The 17,973-nt window shown below is 36.1% G+C and overlaps 1 protein-coding gene across 1 annotated transcript in view; it reads left to right on the forward strand.

Moving 5' to 3' along the window:
* Positions 1 to 857: 857 nt before the first annotated feature.
* LOC308341988 (suppression of tumorigenicity 18 protein) overlaps positions 858 to 17,973 on the forward strand; it is a gene marked incomplete at both ends in the record, with an annotated part of 128,360 nt that continues 111,244 nt past the window's right edge. The window contains 2 exons of the mRNA XM_080802164.1: positions 858 to 1,030; positions 17,338 to 17,383. The remainder of the gene's footprint in view (positions 1,031 to 17,337; positions 17,384 to 17,973) is intronic.

The raw sequence follows: 17,973 nt of genomic DNA on the forward strand, positions 1-17,973 counted from the left end.
GTGAATGAAAGGGACCTAGCGGTTGGTAAACAGAGATAAGGAATAAATAGAGCACAGGCAAAAGGAGATAGTTCTGTGGGGGCCCAGATTGCTGCCAGTCTGTTCAAGGGAGATGCAGAGCCTGTCCTTTTCCCAGATTAAATTAGTGTGCGAAATCTCCAGTGACCTCCTCCCCTTCTCCCCATACTCTTTAGCCAAGCTGAACAGCCTCTGCTGTAAAGTATTCATTTTATCCAGGGACAAGCTGGACAATAGAACTCTCCCTGATACTTATGGACAGCTGTCGTCATTCATAGTGCTCCCAGTATTTCATTTTTCATAGGAGTTAAAAGGGTTTTTACCTTGTAACTGAAAGAGGGCATAAATGCAACTTTGCCAGTTCTGGAGCTGCTGGGGCAGGGGGTGGGACTGAGGTGGGGGCGACTTTAGAGTAAGGAGAAGCTGCTAAGGAAAGCAATTCTTTTTTGTCTTGTTAATATGATTAAACTAAGACAGAAATTAAATTCCAAATCTGGGTTCCTTGTAAACAGAAAATACCTCTGATTCTGAAAGTTTCCTAAAATTAAGGTCAGCAGTGCAAGCTAGATAATTCCTCTCTGCCTGCACTACCCTTGTTTTGGCTAAATATGCATGCATTTTATTACCTGCGTATAACCACCCGTAAATAGTGAGCCTGTAAGATACCTCGGTAGTCCCATATTTTTTTTCTTTTTTTAGTGATTTACTGCAAATATATTCAGCATTTGACTGATTAAATAGACCTTCGGCAACCTTGAGGGTCACTGTGTAGAGTATGTACATAGAAAATGCATCAGCCCATTGTACCCTGGCAGCTAATGAGATTGGTCGTTAAGTAAATGACACAAAGCCTACAAAAAAAGCTTAGCAGCTCACTAGAGTATCACAGAGTGTCCCCGCACACCACACAACGACACAAACACTGGACTAACCTAGCCCACCCCTGCTTTATTCTACATCACTGCTTCCCTGATGTCAGCGTGAGAGGCAGAACAAAGGCTAGGAGGCACGGGTAAGTCAGTCTGGCAATTAAGCCCTAGGGAGAAAGTAGAACAAATCTTAGCCTAACCGTGGGGCTCAAAGTCCGATTCTCGACAAGTAGGTCAGAATGAAGGGATTTTGCTATCACTTCTGGAAATGTTGCTTTAGTGATCAATGCTCTTACGTTGTTGTTATTGTTGTTTTGTTTTGCTGTTTCATAAAAGTTTTTGAATTTCAAAAGTGAAGTGTACCCCAAAATGTAAGTGAACTTGAATTTGAGAAGGTAGGCTGTTTGTTGGAGAAATGGTGCTTTCACAAATGACGACCATTCAGGTGTGGGTTCAGGTTTGAAAAACTTTCAAAAGCCTGAGGCAACTTTGATTTTAGTTGTCCTACTGCTTTTAAAAGATAATGGAAACCTTGAGCCGGAGTCTGTGCAGTGAGGTTCATTCTTGTCAATGTAAAATTGTCCCATCTGCTAAGGTGTATTTAATATCATATGTGGGATAACCATTTCCTTGATCAGTATCTTAAAAATCAATCAATCAAACGCAACAAAACAAGAAAATAAAAGCTTTTCTGTTTTTCGTGTATTCTCTCTCTCTTGGATCTGCAAATAAAATCATTGCTGTGAATTTGTAATATTGAATAGGATTAGTGGTTATTTGCTTGCTGTACTTGGGGGAAAAATCAAAGCTATCTGACACTGAGCAGCATTGGCTTACTGTGTCCCTTGGAAAAATGCATTTGCAGTATTGAAGTATAACATTGCAGGATCCTTTTAGAGAAATATGGCAACAGGAAGTTGCCAGAAAGTCTTATTTGCCTTGCTGAAATGTCTGTCTGCCTTAGACTTGTGTACTCAGAGGATGTTTAGTTCAAGAGAGGATGATATTGTTACAAGACATTCAGGTAAATTAAATATTTTATTCTAAGAACTGTTCAGCTTAGCGGATAGTCAGTGATTTAATAAACTCTGACAATCTCATTGGAAACATTTGAAAAAGTACTGTTAACATAAGTGTGGTGTTTTAAAATAGATGGGTTCATAATATCAGTGTCAGGATTGAATTTTAAAAAATCACTGTCATTTAGTATTAGAATGGGATGTCATAATCATCTGTTCATAAATTAAAACTCTTCATGTTATGTAGAAATCAGTTTGCTAACTTGTATTACTTGCCCTGAAACATTTTTATTTATATAAGAATATAGAAATTTTATGATACAGAATAAATCACTTATTAATAGTATTCATGAGAGATTCATAATAGAGTTTATATTATGGTGTGGGTGACCAGAGGTCATATACTTCTTCCTTTTTTTAAATTTTTTTTTGGTCTCAAAGTACTTTTCCTCTTCTAAATGTGTTCCCAACATTCATTTTATTTATATAATTCATTTAAGGCTTTATGTGTATAGTATATGACATATATTATGTATTACAAACTCTATTATTTTCATAGTAATCAGAATTGACAAGGAAATCAATTCTGTGAAGAGAGAGGTTTAATAGTGTCTTGGTAATGTCAAGTAAAATATATATGGGGAAGATATGCTATGATTTTACTAAATTAAGAATTTTCTAATATGTAATCTAATCAATATGGTAGAAATCATGGGAAAAGCAAGCTATATGAAAATGGCCACAGTAACTACCTACCAATTTTAGTTTCCAGTAGAGTTCTGCAACTAGTTTACTCTTTCAGACATTATACATATATTAGGGTGTTGTTGTTGTTTTTTTCCTGTTATAAAGATTTAAAATCTGAATCTCATGGATTATAATCTATTTTTCTGTGCTTGCTAACATTCATCCTATTAATACGGGAGTGAATTGTTCAGAAAATACACAATCCTTCTGGATTGCTATAAATATTTTGCCCCTCTCCTCAGTAGCATAGCAAAGGATGAGCAAACTTGACTGAAGTCTGGGTAGTTGCATCACTGGGGATAAAACTGAGTGGAATTACTGTAACAGAAATGTAATTGTCATTCTTCAGGACAAAATGGGTCTGTGTGTGTGGTAATTAAGATAAGAGGGCACAGATCATTACTTTTGGCTTATGTGAACTTGTTTGTACAAACATTGTTCTTGAATTTGAGAGATTTTTAAAAATGTTCACTATGGAAATACACTAAGAAAATGGTTTTAGCTTCTTTATAACTTTTTTCTTTAAGGAAATGTGAGGAACTTAATTTCTGTTGACAGAAGGAACTTTAATTTAGGTTCACTTATTTGACAAGTATTATTAAAACTACATGGTTCAAAGGATTGTACTCGGGACTATAAGGAATATGGGGACCTCATTCCCACCCCTGAGGATCCATGATATAAGAAGAACTGTAAAGCATTTCCTAGAGAAGAAGTCATGTGTGCTATATAGGTGACACAAAGTGAGGAGAGAATCTCTGACACCCCCTTCTCACGTACATGTGTTTGAGACCTGATTCTTCCATTTACTAAATCCGTAGCCCTGGATAAGTTACTTAATTTTTCTGGACCTTGGTTTCCTGGTCTGTTAGATGGGGGCCAGGCTAGATAAATTTGACTCATGACTCATGTGAGAATTAAATAAGATAATATACCTAAAGCCCTTGGTATATGGTAGGTGTTCAAAGAGTGTTTGTTTTTTAACTTTCACTTGGAGTTTGTGACAGTAAGTGGACATGTCAGTACCATGTTACACATTCCCTACCACCTGCTTCCATCAATACAGAACTCTCTTATGTTTTCCCTTCCAGAGTCTTAAATTTGTGAGATTCCCTGAAGGATTTGAAAATTCCATTTTACATGGCTGAGTGCTCATATCCAGTCTAAGGTAACAAGTTAAATATACTAAGTATACATTAAGAATATATGGTTAAATTGGCTTATTATGCATAGCTTTATTAATGGCAATCCAGAGTATACATTAGAATTTCATGACATTTCAACTTTAACTTTCTGTAAACAGAAATACTTAACTTTATCTTATTTCAAAATGGGATATCTGTAAGTATTAAATTATAGCAAAGGTCTTCATGTAATAAGATTACTAGGTGTACTCCTCATTTCTTTCATATTTTTAATATTAGTATCTTTATTTTTTGCCCCTTTAGGATTCATTTCATAAGTTTTTGGCTTAGATGGTTTCCCTTAGTTGGTACTTTGGATTTGGTTAAAAAAAAGAAAAAAAATTCCCTCTTCCAGGACATTATGATTAAAAAATATTTTATCACCTACATAAAGAAACTTGAACATGTTTATTACTGAATGCTTTAAAATTCCATTTCAGTGAACTCGAAGAGACACTTGGATTTCCTTATAAGTATTTGAATGCTTTTTGACAAGTTTTGCATCAAATTTATAAGCTTCTGGGCAAGAATTACTGCTTTTTCAGTTTAATTCTTCAGATTGCAATTGTAGGAATATTTGTTCTGACAGGATTTGATCTGCACATTTAAGCTGCACCTTTGAGAGAATTTTGAAGCTGAGGAGAATTTCTGATCTTATAAATCTTGTAACCACAAGTAAATTGTGTTAACCCACAAACTGTCAATACCTTCAAAGTCTTATTAGTAACTTATTTATACTATTAAATAGGTCATCTATAACATATAATAGCAGTTTAGATCAGAACGTTTTGATTTAGTTGATTTATATAGTATAAATATGAAGGACCCAGAGATAGCTGCACAAATACATATTCTCTAAATACTCCTAACTAAATGTTCTATGTGTTGGTTTGTCGCAGTTAAATAGGTGAATTGATATATTATCTTAATGAAGAGTTACACTTGATAATTCCATGAAAAACATTTACATTACAATTTCATTAAAAAATAAGTACACAAATTTCTGTGATACATTTTCCCACCTTTTCCAAAATTTGAAAGTTTAATTTCATTTCCTCAATTTAGAATTTTCCCTCATGAAGGAGAAATATGGCTAAAGGTCAGTGTGCAAATCTTGTCTTTTTTTTTTTTTTTTGCAAATGTATCCTATATGTATCCAATTTCTATATGAGTGAATTCAGGCTTTGCATGAGACAAAACTTAGTTATCATTACTTGTAATGTTATGCAAAACCAGACAGAAATGAAATAGTTAAGTATTTCAATAGAATAAATAATATTTTCATTCCTAAAATATAGATTAAAGAGAATCAGAAAACAAAAAAATGAAAATTTTTTTTATTGAAAACCTAATTTGTAAAAAATACAATTAGCTAGAAAGATGCATCCACTGTTTGCTCTTTTGTTTCTATAGTATATTTGGTATGAATTTGAATGAAGGTATTTACCTCTTTTAAATTTTCTTCTTTCAAATATCAAACAATGGCAGGAATTAGTCTAAACATTTCTATTCTGAAGGGTGAAAAGGAGGTGAGAAGGAAATATGCTCATGAAGAAAATGAAATCAAGGAAAGATTGAGGCTGACAATATGACTACTTTAGAAAGGGGGCAAAAATGAGAGTATACAACCTATTATGTGTACAGCCCTTGATCTTTTTTTTGTGTGAAAGATACCAGTGTCTACCAAAAGGGTTAAAGAAAATGCATTCTGTTGCATCTGCTTACTAAATCCCTTACTTTAGTAGAAATTCAAATTTTGTAAAGATTATTCGTTTTATTGATGCATATAATTATAATCACAAGCCATCTGCTGATTTGGCAGGCATGGTTAAAATTCTCTAACTCTCATAACCTTTCAAGTACAGTGCCCTTGGGACTCTATTTCACTTTTATATTTTGGAAAACATGTAGGGACAAATAAGGGCGGTCATCTGCAGAATGTCAGACCTGAGGAAATGAAAGAATGGAGACCGGGGTTGCTGTTTTGGTTATTTTTAATGGTAGAGCAAGTTATTTTTTTTTCTTTTTTCTATTTTTGCTTCTGACTTCATGAAGGATTATCCTAGATTCTATGATGTATTTGGGAATTTTTTTTTCCAAGGGATTAAAGCTCTATTATTTTCCTCCTGAAATGCAGGTTCCAAGTCTAAATGAAACAAACAAATAAAAAAACCTTTCTAAATACTGCCTACATTGGTTTTCACAGGTCAGTTAAATATATTCCACTTGGACTTTTTTGAACTAATAGAATATTCCTCCAGCTTTATCTTTCTTAAATATTCACGTTGAACTGAATAATCTTCCAGGCATAGATTTCAGATTGGAAAACAGTTTGTACATTTTGATGCCAACTTTTTGGTTTAAGGGTCAAATTTTCAAGTGTTTGTTGTTGTTGTTTTTGTTGTTATTTGTATGAAATCATGTACTGACCAACTTTCCCATGGCAGGTATCTTCTTGGGGTCCGACTTTGCTTCCATAAACATTTGAGGTTTGGTTATATTCCATACCTGATTCACTTACTTCTCTGGGACTGTTTCTTCTGTAATCAAACCTTACCAACCAGAGGATTCCAAGGGCCAGGATTTGCAGATTAGAGTTGATAAGTAGGGTATATCACAGCAAACTGCAAGTGAGGTGAGGAGAATTTGAAAAAGCCATATGATCCCAGATCTTAGCTCTGTCAAATAATGGAAATGTGCAGATATACCTCTGCTGCCTCATTCACACACACACACACACATACACCACTCATAGTTAAATATCATTAAATAGTTGAAGGATTCTGACTTGACTTGGGTGAAATCACTGACCCAAGAACTATTTCTTAAAGTTTGGCAAATAAAAATAAAATTTTTAAAAAAGAACTTTCGGTACAAACATTGTGCATATGGATCTTTCCCATAACAATGAGGCTATATTTGACAATAGTAATAATAATAACTCTTCTTAACATTTACCAGGTGCTTACACTGAGCTACCCATGGTGTTAAGTTCCTTTTAGGTATTATATAATTCAATACTCATAACATTTCCACTCGAGTCTCCTTTTTGCAGGTGAAGCAACTGAAATCGAGACAGTAAGATATTTTTCCTTAGGTCACCAGCAGGATTGAGACTTGAGCCCCAAATCTAACCGTTCTCTAAATCCATGTACTCCATATGCCCCTATGCAGCATGGTATCTGGGCACAATGTACGTGAAAAAACAAAACACAGAAAAAAAACCAGTGTCAGCAACATTGTGTCAAATGACGCTGGGTCTCAAGTTTGTCTGGCTTCCACTCATAGTTAAATATCATTAAGAGGTAGAATGATTCAGACTTGACAAGTTGCTTTCTTTTCCTTATTGATAACATCTGTCATATTAAGGGCTATGCTGGGTGAGCACTACTGTCCTTTTCACTCCCCGTATTCTATAACTCTGTGAACTTTTTATAATGAAAACATCCCATCAGTTTGAAAAATAATTCGGAGACAGCATAAGTCTTTACCATACCTCTCTGAGACGCACGTATTTACTATGCCAATTAACCTTGGTATCAGAAGTAGCCTGTGCAAAGAACCGAATGAACCTTAGCTCTGCTGCTAAACATTGGCTCAAAAGTTAAACATTTGGCCCAACAGCTAGAAATCTTAGCTTACAGAATCCGCGAGCATCAACAGAGATACTTAAAAATGTCTGATAATTGAATTTCTCCTCTGAGTAGTTTGGTGTCAAGCAGAAGACACGCGTTTTTCTATTATAATAATACGACAGCACTGACATGGTGTCAACCACTCTTCTAAGTACTTTTCGTCTACGAATTCTTTTAATTCACACAACAGCCCCAACCGGAGCAACAGCCTATGGGGTACAGGGAAGGGCTGTTACCAGTCCCTTTTCATAGATGAGAAGACTGTGCCATGGGGAGGCGGGATGAGCTGCAAGGTCAGAACTGTGCCTGACCCACGGCCCCAGGCAGGGCAGACTGATGGCTGCACATTTGACCTCCGTGACTTCTGTCTGTGGGCTTGTTAAGATTTTGTCTTGCTTAAAAAAATATTTGGAAACATAGATTACAGTTTGCCAATATGTTTAGATACATTGTTGTATTTATTTTTGCATTTTAGATCTTAAGTAAGCAGTTACTGTTCCAATACTCATAAGGTTTCCTTACATTACTATAGAAGATTAACTTAAAAGCATTTTTGAATCTTTTGCAAATACCATGTTGAAAATACAATACTAACTAAAAAGCATCAAGTTAATGAGATTTGACAAAAATCCTTTAGAAGACAAACTGTATTTAAAATCATTTCATTTTCCTCAGAATCTAGCAGAGAAGCTTTGAACATTGTGAGAAACACACGAGTGATTGTTAAAAGAAAGAGAGAATATAAGAATGAAGAGTTTTAGTTACACTAGAACCCTTCATAGTTAGACACCACATCAAATTCATAAGAGATTAAAATATTTTATTCCAATCATACCTCCATAGCTCAGTGGGTTAAGTATCCGACCCTTGATCTTAGCTCAGGTCTCAATCTCATGATCCTGAGTTCAAGCCCCATGTTGGGCTCCATCATGAGTGTGGAGCCTATTTAAAAAATTAATGGGTAAATAAGTAGATAAAGAAAATATTTTATTCCAGCTAGATATGATTTTTGGATATTTTTGTATTTTACATGTACTAAATTTTCCAAGAGAGTCAAGTAAAAAAAAGTAAATATCAGTACTAAAAAATTGTGAACAGGTTATGTAGGCCTGTATACCACCGTGGCCTATGCAAAGATAGAACAGGCTGTGGACACATGCAATTCCACTCTGCCACTCAACCTTAATGTATGTGGGGACAGAGCATCTCATCAGGCATTGCCAATTCTCTTTCTTCTCTGAAAGGTAAAGTTACGGCCTGAAGAACAGAAAGACCACCTTTACTTAGAGGTAGCATCAGGGAAAATTTCAAGGAAGAAAGTCTTGAATCTATCCATTGAAAAAACTACAAGAATCTACTGTTTTCCAGCATCTGTGTCAAGCAGTGTAGACACAACCATAAACATTGTAAAAGCTCACACCACTGTAGGTGATACAGCTCACTGTTATTCAGAATACAGTGGGACCTGTGCTATCCAATAGGCAAGCCCAGGACATAGACTTGAAAACTGGTGTCAAGTCATCTGACTTGGATTACAGTATGGATGGTTAACCAAGATAAGAGATTCAGAAGGAAGAAGTTATTTTGAGGAAAAGATGATGTACACATTGAGTGAAAGACAAGCAGGTGGTAATGTTGGCTATACGGTCAGTGGATCAGAAATTCAAGAGTGAGACTTGGTTGGGAAGGAGAGATGGACATTTGAATGTGGTTTCCAAGGAGAATAAAGTGAGAAAAGGACCAAAATTAGGAACCGCAGGAATGTAAAGGGAAAAAGAAGGAGAGCCAATGATAAAGGAACTTAGACAATGCTAAGAAATCCAGGAGTGTCAGACAAAACCAAGAGAGAAACAGTTTCTTAAGGAAAGACTCAGCACTAGTGCTAATTACTCAGAACACAGACTGAAAATTCACCCCAAGATAGGCCAAATAGGAGGTCACTGGTCATCTTAGCTGAGAAACTTCAGTGGAATCAGGGATTGGAAGTCAGATGGCCATGGGTTGTGTAGGGAAGGGGAAGTGAGAACAAAATGTCTCTGGGGATTTTAAGAAGTTTGACTCTGAAGAACAGAGATAGCACTATATGTTTATACACTAAATAGAAGGAGCCAGAAGAGATAAGAACACTGAAAAGTTTGAAGATAGGAAAGGCAAACCAGCTAGATGAAGTAGGAACCAAATATAATAGAGCCCAATGGAGAACCCACCCTGAGAAGGAAGGAGAAAGCCTCTTCCTCTAAAACCAGAGCAAAGAGGGAGTGGAGACAGAAATATATTTGTTAAGTATAGAGACGAAAAGCCAAGACCACTCAGAGTTGATAGCCTCAACACTCCCTGTAAAACTAGGCAACAAATTCAATACCAACTCTGTGTAAAATGGGTTTAGACTGCAAGTGCCTGGACCACGCTAGTTTTTATTATTAAGTTTGCATGATATTATTAAAAACAAGGTTTTAACCTAACTCCTCAACATTATTAATGATTGATATTGGCATAGAAACTCAGATTAATGGGAACCAGAAAAGCTAGGGACTCTCATCTCCAACTGGAACTGCTTTTAAATTAGGAAGGGTAAAGGGGCAATGGAGACTGTCCTTTCCTCTGGAGTCAGGAGCAGGAAGGGGTGAGGAGTGGAGGATTGAGAATGGCTTCTTTCCATGCAGGACAGTGTCAGACATGTTGGGAGCAATGAGTGTGGCTTGTAACAGGCAGTAGATACATTTCTGCTCTCCATATCTCTTCTTTTGGCATTTTATCCTTATATTTTCCTGGAGATAGAACTTCCAACTGTTATCTTTCTTACTTTTACTACCTCTGTCCCAGACAAGGCCCCCCTTCTCATACCCAGATGACTGCCTTGGCCTAGAAACTGATTTTCTTCCTATGACCCCTCTGCTCTGTCATTTAAGGATGTCCCATCACACTTAAAATGCAGACTCCTTACTGTAGTCTGTATGGCTCCACCTGTTTTACAAAACAGCTTTATTGAGATATAATCCACATACCATACAATTTACCCACTTGAAGTGTAAAGTTCAGTGGTCTTTAGTATATTCACAGTTACACATCCATCACCATTACCAGTTTTAAAACATTTTGCTTCCCCAAAGAAACCCTGCACCTCTTAGCCATCGGCCTACAACCCTCCCTCCACCCCAAGCTCTAGGCAACTATTAATCCACTTCATGTATCTGTAGCTATGCTTATTCTGGAAATTTCATGTAAATGGAATCATACAACATGTGGTCTTCTGTGACTGGTTTCTTTCACTTAGCATGTCTTCAAGGCTTACCTGTCTTTTAGCACATATTAATAATTCATTCTTTATTATTGCTGGATAATATTCCCTTGATTGGATATACTGCATTTTATCCACTCATTAGTTTATGGACATTTGAGGGTGTTTCTGCCTTTCTGCTAATATGAATAATGCTGCTGTAAACATTCATGTCCGTTTTCTGTGGACATATGTTTTCACTTCTCTCATGTCTGTATGTCAGAGTCGAGTTGCTGGATTATATGATAACTCTGTATTTTACAATTTGAAGAACGGCCCAACTGTTTTCCAAGGCAGTTGCATTGGAAAAGACTATGCAATAGAATGGCATTCCCATCCACAGTTTATGAAGGTCTGAGATTCCGTCACATCCTCACCAATACTTGTTACTGTCTGTCTTTTTCATTATAGCTGTCCTACTGGGTATAAAATGGTATCTCATTGTGGTTTTGATTTGCATCTCCCTAGTGACTAATAATGTTGAATGTCTTTTCATGTGCTTATTGTCCATTTGTATGTCTTTTTTGAAGACGTATCTATTCAAGTCGTTTGCCCATTTTTAATTGAGTGATTTGTCTATTGAGTTGCAATTGTTCTTTACATATTCTAGATATGAGGGTTCTGTTTTCACCCCAGGCACATGGTTTCTCTACTGTTTCTCAAATGAATAAAGATAATTCCTACTTCAATCTGAAATACTCCCTATCTACCAGCCTACCTTGTTTTCCAATAGCACTTATCACTGCTTTAGATTGCAATTGTATATTTGCTGTTTCCTTGGCTTTTGGTTTGGTTCCCACACTGGAATACAGTTTTTGCTGTCTATCCCTGCTTTTCTATTCCCTGTCTCATGATGATGAGAGACTGTTGTGATTAAACACATAGACCTTGGAGCTAGAATTCAATTTCCAGTGTGGCTTCTCACAAGCTTCGTGACTCTGGGCAAGTACTTAACTTCTCTGTTTTAATCCCCTCATTTGAAAGATGGGAATAATAAATAATCTCTTACCCATATAGTTGTTGTGCAAATTGAGTTAACATCTAATATATATAAAACATTTATAACAGTATCTATCACAAAGAAATAATTGAATTTTAAAAAGTGACAAATATTTTTTTGACTGAGTACTTAATGAATTTTCCTTCTAACTGCATATTCTCTTGAAGAAAAGGGCCCGTTTAACATCCCAAGGTTTAATCAGTCTCATCAAGCCGAGTCCTCACCATGACCACACAGGGTTATGAAGGGGGCACTACCTACCAGTGGGTTTCGTGTAAGGAGTGATCTCTTTTTGGACCTTTTGGATCATGGAATTTTGCAGAATTTCTACTCTGTGCCTTCCTTGCCTTTTATGTGTGACATCTCATGTAGTCCTAACAGCTCTAGAGAAAGGTTCTGTTATTTCACCTTTTTATAGGTGAAGAACCTGAAGATACGTTCTTCACCTATAAAAAGGTGAAATAACAGAAGTTACTTACATAGTTCTGAGATCGAGAACTAGCAGATGTCACAGTTAGGATCCCAACTCGCATTGGTGATAACTCAGTGACAAAGTATGGCACTCCCTGAATCTGCTGCCCTGGGCCAGTGCTCAGGGTCTCATGTCATCCACAAAGCATTTCCTGGGTCATTTATCACTGTCTTCCCTACATACTGGCTTTACGATATTTTAAAAACATATTTCAGTGTCTCCATTATCTTAGCAATTGTTACTGATTTTCTGAATATTCTGTGAAGCCTATATCCAGTCTAAATGTAAGCACGAAAGTTTTCATTTCCTTGACTCTGTTCTTTCATTGTGGATTTTTCTATGATTTACTCAAAGAAAGACATAGAGTTGTCCAACGTCACACTCCCACTCTAACGAGTGCTACATAGCAGGAAAAACATTGGCATCAGACATGATTTTGGCACCAGCTCTTACTAGCCAGTTTGACCTAAGTTTGCTCAACTTCAATTGGGAATAACAACGATGTCAACATCCTTAGGTTGTTGTCAGGTTTAAATAAGATAACAGAAACATAAGATGCCCGGTCTGGTGCCTGAGTCAGTGTTGATGCACATACTAATGGCAGCAACAGCTGAAAGCCTCATCTGATTTTATTTTTACCTTTTCCCACCTAAATTTACTGCACTCAAAGCATTGTCTACTACTTTCTCTCCCACCTACGTCCACTATCTAATTTGAGATCAGTATGCCTCATACAACATTCATGTATATTTTCATGATAAATACTATGTTTATGTATTATCTTTTAATTTTATTTTATATTTTCAAGAACTGCTCCATTTAGTCTTTTTCAGCATTTGTAATGTGCCACTTTTCTAATTTTAACATGTGGTTGAACCAGCAGTAACACTCCTTAAATTTCAATACCCCCTTCCCTTTGTGTTCAAGTGGCTAGGATATAATACTACTGCCTATACTGTGGGTCCGTTTTTTTGTTTGCAAAATTAATCTCAATTTATAAGCAAACTGTTTATAAAATGATTATTTTCTACTTCACTGGTCTTTAGATATAACATCAATAATTCAATAATCTACTTTATGGCATTACATTTATTACTCTGAGCTAATCTCAACTATGTGTTTTCACCAGCATAACTTTTTGCTACATTGTATGGATATTTTCCTATTTTATCTCTAAATATTTCATCCACTTATTTCCTAAAATTCACATCACAGAGGCAGTGATTTTGTCATGGTTCCCTGTTTTCTTAATAGTCAACTGGCACTCAGTCAACATTCTCATTGAGTACCTTATCTATGAAGGGAAACAAAGAAATTGCCCTTGCCCTGCAGGAGTGTCCAGTCTAGAGCAGATGATGAGTATGCCGACAGTGACTTGTCCTGGTGGGTCAGCTGCTATGTGAGGTGTAGGCAGCTTCCTACGGGAACACAGAACCCAGACTTGGAGCGGGAGAAGTTAACAGATGAAAGGAAACCCATACAAATTTCTCTGACTTAAAGCCTTCATTTTGCAAGCTCTCTTATCATTCAATATAACAACACAGTGTTCATATTAGGTCTTTAAAAGCAGGGATATCATAGATCTTCTGAGGCATTTTCTTCCTGCATACGCTTTTTGGGGGAAAAACTCAACATAGCCAAAAAAAATACGTAGTCTGTTACCCCTGACAGAAAACTCAGGTCAGATTCCTTCCGTAATCTGCCACAGCTAATGAAACACTGACATAGAGAGAAACCGATTGGCCAATGAAAACCAATAAAAATAATAGGATGGAATTGGATAAGCATAGGACAAAATGCCTGATGTGAACTGTACTGACCTCTGATTAATCACATGAGACAACTATAAAACCAGATGTTCCAATGACCAAAGGCACGTATTTAGTTTGATTCATTGTAACTCTTAAAAACCATCCAAGGAGAAAGACCAGTTAGGATGTTGATATTCACATGCAGGCTCGGCCCATGACAACAATGTACATTTTCATTCTAAATATCTACGATTATGAGTTCTTTACTCAAACTATTTACCCTGATGTTTGTGCTTTCAGAAGAGAGTTCTTATCAAACCCATCAAATTGTTGTCCCATATTACCAAGAAATAAATTCAGTACCCATATCTCCTCAAAGATTTTCATTTTACTGCCTCTTTGATTTGTACAGCAGATATATCTGTACTTTTAGAGTGGCACACACCATACACCCCCCTCTGCTCACTAAGACTCCACCTGCTTACAAAAATGTTTCCCTTCTTCTCCGGAAGAATAGCTGCTTAATGAAGATTTGTGTAAATAAGTTAATGAACTTATTAAATAATACCATTCTATATCAAGAGGGCTGGTTACACTGGTATTAATCAAATTCCTTATTTGCGACATTATAATTTTCTTGTGTTTAGATGAGATTGATAGATTTAAAATAGCTTTAAAAAAAAATCAGTGAGACAGCAAAACCAAATAAGTGGTGGCAAGAATTCAGAAGGGGAATTGTTTCTTTTTAATATCCTTTTCCTATGCTTACTGATACTTCTTACATTGTGCCATATTCTCCCAGCTTTATTGGAGTACAATTTAATTAGTCCATGTTTCAGGATTACTGAGTAGTTTTTCCTGGTCTGAGTAAATGAATACTAAAGCACCTAACTTCTCAGTGAGAAGCTTGGTATTTGGGAGACTCACCCTCCATCTCTTTACTAAATCACACTCAGCAAGATTTCATTCTATAATTTTTCTCATTATTAACTGGTTGTATTCTCCTCTTTCTAAAATATATGTATTATTTCTATAAGTGATGTTGCAAAATTCCCTTTTAAGAGCTTTATCACTGAGATATTTACATGAACAGAAATGCAAATGTATTTTTAGTATTAGACCAAAAGATTTCCTTTTAATATTTTAAGGAGATTTTAAGACGGTGTGTTCTTCAAAATAGCAAAAGAAAAAGAACACTTCACATGGTGCCGATGAGAAACTCATCGTACCAGTTAGAAAATGTCAGAGTTTACTACGGCTGGTAAAACATTGAAGTCTCAAAGAAATTTGCTTTATTTCTTGATATTGAAATTTGTTTTTATTATATGATTTTTAATTAATTCCTCCTCATATTTTATTTGCTTTTGGCAAGTTTAAATGTTGTGCAGTCTTACATTTGTAATTTGTGAGCTTACATTTGATAATGGCACCTGTAATGAAGAAGTACTTAATTGCTGTTTCTTTCTTGACATGAATGGCTTCATCTGAACGGAAGATCAAGTTCAATAAGCTATAAAGTGGTTCTCAGAATGTACTTCAACGATGGGCCAAAACATTCACTTTTTTCTGTTTCTTTCTATCATAAAATACTAAAACCAGAGCAAATAAATAGCTCTAGAATAAAGTGGAAATGCTACTGTTCCATGTGGATTTTTTTTTGCTTTTGGGGATTCGGATTCTTCAGACCATTTAATAGTGGATATCTAAGGCGATGCTTCTCAAAGTGTGACCCCCAAACCATTAGCACTTGCATCATCTGGGAACTTGCTGGAAATGTACATTCTCAGGCCTCACTCCATACTACTGATTCAGTAGCCTGTGCTTTAACAAGCCCTCCAGGTAATTCTGACAGCAGCTAAAGTTTAAGAATCAAAGTGCTGTGACACTTTGCTATTCAAAGTGTGGTCCATGAATCGGCAGGAGCACCTGGACCCTTATTAGAAATGCAGGACATCAGGATGTCAGAAACAGGACCTGCATTTTAACAAGGTACCCAGGTGATCCTTACGCATATTAAAATCTGATAGCCACTGCTCTAAGGGTTGAATCAAGAAACTTACCAGTGGGAGAGTAGCCTCTATTCAGAGGCATTTTGGAGGTTGTCAAAAAGGACCTCAATAGATACTTTACATTTGTATATTGCCTCTCAGTTCCCTCTGGAATAAGAAAGGGGCAAGAGATCTGTAAACCTCTTGGCTGCAATGTTCAAAAAATGTATAAAGGTAAACTGTGTCTACAGTATGAGCTGGGGAGCAGAATTATTATCTGGGTAACAGAGCTATTATCTATGTAATAAATCATATGTGTGTATATATGTATATACATATGCACATGCATCTACGTACTTATATACATGTACACATATCCTACAATGACCTAGAAATATTAGGTGAATACAGTTTTCAGATCTAAATTATTTTGAAAATTCAATTTTTTAATTCAGTTTTCATGTACAAATAAATCTAAGATTTTTTTGTCTTTTTTGTTTGTTTTGCATCTTTTTATCTTAGATTACTTTCTACCTTTGAATATAATTTTCTGTAGGAATCTCTTTAGAAAGCGGAGGAGGTTACAAACTTTCAAAGCTCTGTCTCATCCCGATAGGGTGATTGTAACTATGCTAAGGAATCAGTAAGACAAAGCTGTCTGTGGAAGTGAGGAAGTTTGCCTCTTTCCAAGGATTTGGCCTTTTGCACTGACTACTGGTAGATCCAGTGGACTGGGAGGACCAGAATAGTTCACCAAGTAAAATCTTATTTGTAAAAATATTTTTAGCATAGAAACACATGAAAATTAAAGGATTTTTAAAATCCTTTGAAATCTTTGCACAACAAACACCCCCGTATGTAAATAGGACTGTCACTCGGTGTTTGTCCACAACTAGAGCTCCAGATGAACCAGTGTAGTGTGCGGTGACAGGAACAGCTGACTCATTAGCAGAGAGCAGTGAAAGGTAATTAACCCTGGGAAAAGTACAGCTGCCGTGCGGGCTGTTCCTTTCTGTAGGATCTGATTAGAAATTAGTGTTAAACCACTGATTCTTTTTTTTTTTTTTAAAGACTTTCACTTTCAGGTGTGTCCCTAGAAAAGGTTCTCAAATGTATTTATATACAAAAGGGCTCAAATCTAAAAAGCATTTTCTGATAACAGTAGACACCTGTTTTCTTGTTGAGGGGGAGTTCTTTTGAATGAATACTATGTTAGACTATTCAAGATTGCTAGTACCCCAACCCATACTCCAATAGTCAGTATGTAAATTACTTGAAAGGATTGTTTTATATAGTTAATAAGCTGTAGATAATTGCCATTTAATTAAGTTTTCTCTTCTTTCTTTCTATTTTTCCTCTGACGATGTTTCTCATCAGTAGCAATGGAAACTCTCCAGTTCAAATCCAATGAATATTAGGGAAGGTAAGTAAAGATTATTTAAAATTAAACTTTACCCCCAAAGAGAAAAGATTCCTAACTTTTCGACAGCCTTTGAAAACTTGAGAAGTTAAGGAACTTGGTTTTAGGGGACAACGAAAGATGTTCAATTTTTTTAGTGTTGGTATCATCATGCTAATTTGCAATTTTTTTTTTTGAGGCGTGCATACACTTGCTCATCCTGATTGTGATGTCACATGGCTCATATGAAGAGCATTAATACATTAACCCAGTCAGAATTCATATATGTAGCTAAAGAATGTGGTAGACAGAATAATGTCTCCCCTTCCCCCAAGGGAAGTCTGTGTCCTAATTCCTGAACCCTGTGGGTATGTTACCTTACAAGACAAAAGGAGGGTGATGAGATTAAGAATTTAGTGATGGGAAATTATGCTGAATTATCCAGGTAGGCTCAATTAGTCATATATTCCATAAGAGAAGGGTAAGAGAATGAGTCAGGGAGATGTCACATGAGAAAAACTCAACTCAACCCACCATTGCTGGCTTTGAAGACAGAGGAACAGAGCTATGAGCCAAGGAATTCAGCCACCTCTAGAAACTGAAAATGGAACGGC

Source organism: Martes martes (assembly GCF_963455335.1).
Source record: "Martes martes genome assembly, chromosome: 4".
Taxonomy (NCBI): Eukaryota; Metazoa; Chordata; class Mammalia; order Carnivora; family Mustelidae; genus Martes; species Martes martes.